General features: G+C 37.5%; 1 non-coding gene across 1 annotated transcript; it reads left to right on the forward strand.

Moving 5' to 3' along the window:
* The first annotated feature begins 1,579 nt into the window (after positions 1-1,579).
* LOC122810466 lies at positions 1,580-1,687 on the forward strand. The gene has a single exon (XR_006366111.1). It is a non-coding gene; the product is annotated as a U6 spliceosomal RNA (small nuclear RNA).
* Positions 1,688-10,362: the final 8,675 nt, after the last annotated feature.

Consider the following 10,362-nt stretch of genomic DNA (forward strand, 5'->3'; position numbering starts at 1 on the left):
AACACAAGACTGACTAAGCTTCTAGATAGACCAAGGATACAAAGTTCAAAATTGAACAAAGTGAAATAGTAAACCCGTGAGTTAACTTTGAAAGGCATAGGCTGTCATCTTACCTTTAACTGGATATAGCAACATGCAAATTGAATATATTATGCTGTGAACTTTTCATTTGTTTCTTGTGCTGCAAGTTATTGAAGATGCAACTAAACAACAAAAATGGCTGAACCATCAACTCCATAAAACATTTTAGAAAACATTTTTTTTTTTTTGCAGAAGGACTTCCCCTTTCCTGCACACATCACCCTTCATACCCTGTTACTTACATATCTTAACTCCATATTCACAAGAAATATGGAGAAATGATAAAATAACTTATGTACTCAATTACTTCCAGCACAGAAACTATAGTAATAGTGGTTCTCTGTTTCTAATAATTGGTTTTCTGTTGCTAATAACACTCAACAAGTTCAGCATCTGTGAATATAAATTGACGAGTTGAAGCATTTTCAGTTGTAACTTGATGGCAAGTAATTTATTTTTTTTATTTATTTTACATTTGCTTACCAGGAAAGTCCGACTGGACACATGTCCTTTTTCAGCTGAGGCCTGGGAAGAAAAAGCTCTGCATAAAATGTAATACATAATACATACAATTTAACATCATTTGATTAGAATTGAATGCACGGTGAGAGTAATAGAGTTTAAAACAATCAGGATATATTTGTAAACTAAGCAATCAATGAAAAAGTGCAAGACATTAAAGCCTGGCTATTACAGAAAGGAATCTATGAGCATATACTATAAAGAGTCAAAATATTATAATAAAGTGAAGGTATCAAGGCTAAAAAAGAAGAGACATATACTGCCTGATGGTATTATTTGTATAGGACTTATTAGGTTATTTTTAGGCAGAGTATTCTTGTTTGACATGGGATCCAATGGTTTTATAGTAAGCGTAGTGTTGGTAACCATAAAGAAGAGGTATTAGTATTGATAAGAGATATGGATTAGTCAGAGGCAGAGCAAGGGCACAGCCATTTGTTGGAAAAGTGATTTTTTTAGCATTTTTTAAATTGAGACAAGGATGAAATATTTGTAATGCACTCTGGTAAGGCATTCCAAATTTTGCCAACATAACTTGAGAGGAGGGAATACACGCAAGAGGGAGAAGAAAGATGTAAATCAGCAGTCATAAAAAAAAAAAGAAAAGCAAAGTGACTTGCAGCATTCATTCCCTGGATTTAATTAGAATCCTGAGCAGACCTTAGTTGTTTACTGCATTGAATATGGTTTGCTAAATACCTAAAAATACAGTTAACACTTAACAATGGTAATGACATCAACTCATATGCATAAAAGATGGGCCAGGTATAGAACCCTTAATTCAGTGCACAAGAAGTTAGGAATTTTCTTAAGAGTACAAGTCGAGCACCTAAAATAGAAACAGAGCTATATTTGACATTTGCTTCACAAGGAAAGATTTATATTTTGAAACAGCTTATTATCATGAAGTCACTATGAGTATGAAAGACATAAGATAATTGTCAAATAAATGAATGGAGAACCAGGATAAATAACTGTGCTTACTTTGGCAGCACATATACTAAAATTGGAATGATACATGGAAGATTAGCATGGCCCCCCACTCAAGAATGACATACAAATATTGCCATTTCTGCAAATATGCAGCTTCCACCAACATACCCTAATTGTTGTGATTCTTGGGGTTGATACAATACCTTTTCAAGCTCATACCCCATTTACTATATGTAGCCAAGCCTCTTCTTGAACAGAATTTCATCAGGAGTTATACATGGGAACAAACTGAAGAGTTTTCATTTACTGAAAACAATGGTAACTACTACAAATACTACCGCTGATGCTTGAAGTAAATGCTATCCACAAAGTGCTAGGAGCAGTAATACTGTGAGACAGGCACTCATTGGCATGTGTAAAATTCTTTGATGGATAAACAAATCAGGTAGATTAATAAAGAAATGCAAATTATAGTATTTGGATGTCAAGAGATGCTGCAGTTACATATAACAAAAACACATATTGAATATGAAATTAATCAAAAGCTTTTGCAAAGCATATTCTGAATGTCACTGCAGAAAACACCTATAGCACTGGAAAAAATCACTCACAGTTCAGACATATGATGACATGCAGCACAAAACCAGTAGAAGATGCATGTAGCTAGCATGTAAAGTGGGGCATATCTGAGTGAAAGTGGAAGCTTGTTTTTAAAAAGCCTATGGATGGTCTGTTTGTCATAACACAAATCCCAGTAACTCCTAAAAAATGCAGTAGTTGAAGACTGCTATTAGGCAGGATACAGAAAAGCATATGTTAACGGAAGCAATAATATAATGAAGGCCAGATAATCAAAAGTATCCTCATCCATTGATTCATTAATATTATACCTTCAGAGAGGAAGTGGCATGTATTCAGGGTCTAATTGTCGTAAATGAGAAAGTCATAATTTCATCATCAATGAGAAATCAAATATTTCTGAAAATCCTTCAGTGTTATTTAGGAATTTTTGAATGTAAAGGATGAGCACAAAACATTGTACGGTGGCCTAATATGAGAGCAAAAATAAGAAAAATGGCGCAAAAAGGTTGACTTTGTACCACGCATAGAATTCATAATCATAAAAAAGAACTGGCACTTCATGGGATTCTAACTTTAATTTGTCAAAAAGTAGGAGCTGACTTATTTCAGCCCGGTAATCTAAAATGTCTGCTTTGTGTGATTAATACTGAAAGTATTAAGTTATGCTTCTGAATTATACTATAGCAACTAGTGTAATAATTGCATTTAACTAAAACTTTTCTAAGCAAGGAATACCACAAAAAGTTATGTCAGACAATGGCTCACTGTTTTTTAGCCAAAAATGCAGGTTTTTCTTGAAAGATGGTAAGGATTGCTGTACTATTTCAAGTCCAGAATATCCATGATTATATTGTCCTCCAAAGTTGAGTCAATCAAGAGACCACCCATGCCTTTGCAATCATTTATGGTTTAAATTGGACAAACATTAGATACTTGCACCAAAGTAATAACATAACCACATGATAATACATACTGTAACCTGTAAAAATATTGCTAGTCAATGTAACCAATCCTGTTCTGGCTAAAATTTGGATTTGGATACACAACCCAAGCAACCTCAAACCTGCTTACAATGACTCTTTGAGTTTACTTTCAAGAGCCATTCACAAGTTGCCTTGCCCAAAGCTTAACCTGCCCACCATGGAGAGACCCCATTACAGCCAAAGAAGGGGGGGAGGGGCATGGGTATAAACCTGCAAAGCAGCTGCCCTTCCAATAATTTTGATAATAGGTGGGTGGTTGCGTTCCTGTGAACCTCTGCTGAAATTGCATCTCAGCTTCTGAGAACTACTTATAAGAAGGATGGCTTGCTGCTTCACCCTCTGCTCAATTCATTGATAAAGCAGCTTACAGGTAAGCCATCCTTGTCAAGTAGAACACATCTGAGGAGTTAAATATGATGAAATATCATCTGCAAGCTGGGATCCATTATTAACTCCCCAAGTGATGTAGACATCCTACAGAAAGACCTCACTGAGAACAATTACTGGCCTTAACTTTTTGCCAAAAAATACGTCATCATCCCCTTTGAGAAAAACTCAGTTCCCACTAATCACCACATCGATGGGAGCTCACTGAACACTGAAGACATTATAAAAGATCTGGGGACACAGGTTGACAGCAACATCTCCTTTGACCACCACATTGCCACTGTGGTCAGAAAGTCCTTCTATGTGCACATCTCATTACCAAGGGTTTTGCATCCAGGAAGAAAGAGGTCATCATCTCTCTCTACTCTTCCCTCATTAGGCCAGTCATCGAGTATAATGCCCCATTTGGCATGTACCTTATTAGATGCATGCAACAGCTGGAAAGGCCACAAAAGTAACTCACGGACAGGATCCTATGCCTTAAGCACATGTCCTACATGGACAGACTCAAAGAACTCCACCTATTCTCTGTCTCATATCGTCTACTAAGAGGCGATCTCTGCTTGACTTACAAACCCATGTCTGACCCAGCTCTGTTAGAAATGCTACATCTAAAGAAATCCCAATCCCTCCACATCACATGCTCCAGAGACCTCAACCTCATTACTGCAATTGACAGAACATGCTGGAGGGACAGGTTCATAACCCAGAGACCACCCATGCTCTGGAATAGACTTCCCATACATGTCAAGCAGAGCACCTCACTGGCCCTCTTCAAGACAAATCTAGATGAGTGGATGGGAAATAGAAAGTTCACCACAGGGATCACCCCAGTGGATCTACATGATAGAAGCACTGGGAACTAACGTCGGGTGTCACGATGCTAGAGCACTTCTATGGGCTAGGCTTATAAAGGCTCCAGGGCCATTAGCCTAGTACATGCCTATGAACCTATGAACCTATATATCAAATGCCAGTGTATGCAGACTGGATTGTTATAATACAGACATACATCTTTGCAATCTGTAAGTCTCTCTTCTGCACAACTCTTGGGAGAGATTAGGCTGATGTTGGTATTACTTGTATCTTTCAGTTTATTAGGGACAGAAAACAGAATTCCTCCTTCAAATTTATTGAGAAGACTGAAGAAACAGAAGCTGTATTGAAGTAAACCTGCCAGAAATGTATCTCATCTTCATGCTAGGGAAATACTCAGAGTGATAAATAAGAATTTCTGACATAAATCTGAATGCAAATATCTATATTATGTTATCTGCAAAGACCGGATCATACACTGTACAAAAAGGTGACAGGTGGGTGTACAGTAAAATAACAGATTTTTTGCAGAAATTGCAAAATCAAGTTCATCTGATATAGTTTTAATGCATGAGACGTATAAGACACTAGTGATTCCTGTCACAGTGTCTTTAGCTGACAGGAAAGTCTGAAAGCTAAGACTTCAAAACCGATTTCAGGAACTACCTTGAGATCTGCAAGCAATGCAGTTTAAAAAATGTTCTTATATAACTATAATGACTTAGTATGGGATATGGTTTGCTAATGAAAATTATTCTCATGTTCAGTTCCAGTACATAATATTAATAGTTAACATTCCCCATGATTCATTAACACATTGTAAATTTTGCTATGAATCAAATGCATATGAGGCATCACAATTTAGAGTGCATGCACAGTTTTATCCTCTCTGAGAGCATATTGTAACCATGGCTCAACTTATGATCCTGGACTCCCATAACCTCTTGCAAATTTACCTTCCCAATATTCACAATTTGTACCATTCCCTCAGCTACTGGTAGGTAGTGTAGTGCAATGTAAGTGTCATGACCTCCTGTTTACACATATACCACATCACCATTAGTGTCAGTGATGTTCACCACAGGATTTTCTGTTATGCGTTTTACTGTACATACTCCAGAACTGCAGAATCTCTAGAGAAATTCTTGAAATTCTCACCAATATATTTCCAAGCATTGCTGCACCAAATGGCACTGATGCTTTATATCAACATATAGTTCAGTTGTGCAAGTAAACTTACCATAACAGTATATGCTCAAATGATCACTGCTGGAGTAGCCTAAGCTATATGGCTTATGTACTGACAAGGACATAACAGACAGTCAGCAACCAAAGCTTCAGGTCACCTTACATGCATGCAAACCACTACTCAGGTCAAGTTGAGTTGACTAAAAGTTAGGCTTGGGCACCAAGCCATTCAGAACTTTCATACAAACAGTGAGAGGGAGGCTAAAGCCCTGAGAAGGACAATGCTATAGAAATAATAACAAATGTCTACATGCTGACATAAAAACATGCAAAAAACAAAGGGGTGGTGTGATGGAGTGGCTGCAACAGCAGTGATCATTCAAACATCGTCTAGTATGGTACATTTACTTAAACAACTATACTTTGCTCTTCATATGATCACTGTTGCAGTGGCCTGAGCTGTATAAGTAGATTAAATAAAGCATAGATAGACTGGGAAGAGGTAATTCTGAGGGTCTAAGACTTGGAAAAGAAATTAACTTGTAGTGCTTTGCAAAAGTATGCACAGATGGTTAAATAGCTGATTCTAGAATACTTCCTGAATCCAACCCTTTCCAAAAAGCCATAGAAAAAGCCAAGGCCCTGGTAAAATGAGCCTTGACCCTACCTGAAATAGTTTTGTTGTGGTGGGAGTAACAAAATGTAATACCATAAGACAACCATTTGGAAATAGTCTGTTCTGACACTGGTTAGCCTTTTTTTCTTAACTTCAGAAGAAATGAACAACTGATCAAAAGTTCTAAAAGATTTTATTCTGTCAAGATAGTGTTTGAATTGGCTGTGGACATGAAAGGTATAAAGTTATCCTTCCCCCTCATTTTTTGGTTCTGTACAGAAAACAGGGAGATGGAATGGCTGGCTTAAAGTATACTTGTATACAGCTTTAGGCATAAAAAGACAGATTAGTTCTCAAAGAAACATCATCTTTGTGAAAAATTAAATCACTGACCAACCATAAGTGCTTGCAACTCAAACATTCTACTTGCAGAATTTAGAGCAATGAGTAAGATTGTTTTCCATGTCTAGAACCTCAACTCACCCTGATGAACTGGTTCAAATGGAGCTGGAGCAAGAGTTAGGTTGTCTAACACAGAGTTAAGATCCCAAGGAAGAGACATTTGTTTTCTAAGAGGCTTCTTGTGCAGCACCCTTTTCAAAAACATTTTCACATTACACTGCAATGAAAGCAGAGGGTCTACTGACATACATGCTGAAATGCCCAACAAATAAACCTTGACTGAGGAGTAAGACAAGATCATAGGATGGCAAATCACACAAATAATGGAAAACCAAAGAAACACTAGCCTTGAATGGCACTGGTTCTTTTGCTGGCACCATCTAGAAAATCTTTATCATTTGCTAATATATGATTTTTTAGTAGCAGGCTTTTTGCTTCCATTAATACCTGCTGCATGTCCACAGATAAAAAAATGTGCCTAAATGGTATTAAGATGTTATAATCTAGGCAGTCAGTTGCATTTCTTAGGGGTAGGGATGTATCAAACACCCTCTGTCTTCTGTGAGTAAATCTAGTTTTTGAGGAAAGTTTTGCAATTGCCTCTGGTCATTTCCAGAATAAGGTAGAACCATTGTTGCTTAGGCCAGAAGGGAGTCACCAAAATAATCTTTGTGGAGTCCTTCTGGATATTCAGAGGTATCCTGCATGTTAGTGAAAAGGATATAGAACACATTGGAACACTCCTGTCCAAGGAAAATAACTATCTTCCAAGCCTTCTTGCATGGAGTCATGGCACAGAATTTTGCCAATTGATTATGTAGAGAGGAGGCAAAAATAACTATTTGAAGTGTTCCGCACAGATGGATCAACGATTGGAAGACCCTTGATTCAACTACCATTGTGTGGGTCCATATTGGTCCTTCTTATCTTGTCTGCCACACACTTTTGCTGATGAAATGAATGATGCTTATAGAGTGAGATTGTGCTAAAAAGCGGTAACCCAAGCTACCATTGCTAGTCTGCATAAAGTGTAAGATCTGGTTCCCCATTGCTTATTTATATACCACATCACTATGGTGTTGTCTTTAAATACTTGTAGAAGTCACAGGGTCTACAGATGATTTTGAAGGCATAAAGGAGAACTAATATATTTTATATTGATATGTTTTGGTGTTTCTTTTTTGTTTCAAAGACCCTGCAGTTGTATCTCCAGAGAACTGTTCTGCAAGCAAAGTCTGAGATTTCTGTTGTGACTGTGCAGGAACAGATGGGGAAACTGAGAGACCTGGATTCTAAGAGATTTGGTATCTCCTCTTTTGCAAATCCTGGAATTGGAATTTGAAAAGTCAAGAAATGTTGATGCTGGGACTATAAAGATTTCAGATAGTGTTGTAACTTTCTCAAGTGGGGTCTTGCAAAAGATATCAACAGTATCATTCATTCCATAAAACAAAAGATTCTGAAAATCTCCCTTGCTGAGACAGATGCCTGAGTGAAAAACCACAGGAATAGATTTAAATACAGATCTACTTTTTCCTGTGAAAGAAAAGCTCTTTGAACTGTGTCCAGCAGACAGCCCAGGAAAAACAATCTTATGAGAAGAAATCAGTAAAGACTTCTGAATATTCTCTTGTAATCCCAGGCTATGTAGGAAATCTCTTACCTGAGTGAGGAATTATTGGTCAACTGAAAATGACTCTGCAAAGATAAATGAATCATCTAAGTAAGGAAAAATGTGACTACCATGCTGTCTGCAGTAGGCTATCACAGAAGACAGAGAATTTGTGAACACCCTTGGAGCAGTAGATAGCCCAAAGGGTAAGGCAGACAACTGATAATGTGATCTAGACGCACACATACTTAAGAAACACCTGGAATCTGGATATATAGCAGTGGGATGACATGCATCTTATAAGTCTAAGGTCAGTAGGTAACTCAAAAGTGGAATAAGTGATAACAAGCTGTGATGTGATAGCAATTTTGACTTGGGCACAATCAAAAACTGAAAGGAAAGTCCCACAAATGGTATCCAAGAGGATTCTTTTTTGCCCCCATAAATATGTTTGAATAGAATTCTTCTCCTGATTGAGGAGAAGGGATAGTTTCTCTCATCCCTTGAGCCAGCGTATGCTGGATGACAGGAGTGAAAAGGAGAGTTAGGTTTGGCAAATTAGGAGGAATCCCCTGAAAAGGAGAGAGAGAGAATTCCACTGCCATCTGTAAACTTGACGGATTACTCTCAGAACCCATCTTCTGAAACAATCTGTTGCCAAAGAGAAAAATGGAGTTTCAGAATTTCTGGAAGAATTAAAGAACTTTCCAGTTTGGAAGGCGGATGGGAAGTCCATCATATAGTCATGCAGACTTATTAAACTGTCCTTTGTTTGGGGAGACGTCCTGCTTTCTTTATGGAACCCATGTGCACTGATTTTTAAAATGTGTACTTACCAGTTAAAGCAGCTTCCCCCTCTCATCACACCTTTTATATCTCTGTAGTAGAAGGCTCAATAACTAGTTCTATTTCCAAGGGAAAATTCAAAATTACATTTTGACATCCCCTGGAAGGTTTTTTGAATGTAGCCAGGCAAACCTCCCCATAACATATCCAGTGGCTTCAGTATAGTCATATGGACATTTTATACAATGTATGGTGACTTGGCAAACAGTAGAAGCCAAATTATATAAAGCAGGTTTATCCTCACAAGAGGCAACTAATGCTAAAACATCCCTCATTTCCTAACAAGTAGTCAGGATAAACTTCAACACATGATCCTGATAGCTGTGAATTCTATAAAGGTAAAAGTTGCAGAAGCATACATATTTCCCCAAACTTATCAAAAATATTTAATGTGTGTCTGTCAGGTACCAGGCACTTACCTACTGGTGAAGCAACTTTTCCATAACTTTGGCTATCCAGGTGAGTGATCTCTGCTTTGCTGTCCTCTGGACTGGTATTTCATCCAACCTTGCATCCTACTCTATCCCCATTCTGATGTTTTCTCTCCGTTAAAAGTCCTACCTAAGCTCTTCTTTATTGTCCAGCACTTCAAATCACCAGTATTTCAACCTCTGTTTATCTGTGTCCATACACACTCACCCCCAACTTGTGTGTATTCCACCTCAGCTGTCTGACTCACTTTTGTCTTTTTGCTCCTGCTACCTGTTCTTTTCCTTATATGTCCAATCAACAGCCATCACTCACTACCTCCTCAACCTTCTCTAAAATAGTTCTTTCCCCTTCCTATACCAGATGAATGCAACATGCAGTTATATGGTACTTCTTTGTGAGTGTGAGCATACATTTTCTTGGCCATTTGGTATCCATTATGTTGGTTCCATTCCCTAGTATGATGTTGCCATTGTTGTAGAACAGCCTAGCACTGTTTATTCTGTTATGGCTGAACCTATATTTTTTATGCATTTTTTTTTCAGTATGCAAGTATTAATCAACATCTAACACATTTCTGATTAATGGTGATCTGCATTTTTAAGCAACCTCTTACAATACTAACACTATGCAGTTGCTCAGCACTTGTCTAAATGTCTACATGTCAGAGGCAACACAATCAATTTCACTGCATCATTTTGCTTGCTTTGTAAGCCACTGTACTTACAAATTAATAAGAATATTCAGCTGCTTGTTGATGATAAAGCTTCAACTACAATTGCAAATTAACTGTAGTTTTGTTACATGTAGATGTCTAAAATTAAGGCAGCTATAAATCAAACATTGCTCTTTTAATGCTCCTCACAAAGATAATAGTTCTGAAGGTGGCTGGTGCAAAGTATGCCATTTTGAAATGAACATTATTACTAGATAATATGTATGAAGGCCTTACCCAACACCTGCAT

This window comes from Protopterus annectens, chromosome 8.part1, assembly GCF_019279795.1.
Source record: "Protopterus annectens isolate FY-2018-M chromosome 8.part1, PAN1.0, whole genome shotgun sequence".
Taxonomy (NCBI): Eukaryota; Metazoa; Chordata; order Ceratodontiformes; family Protopteridae; genus Protopterus; species Protopterus annectens.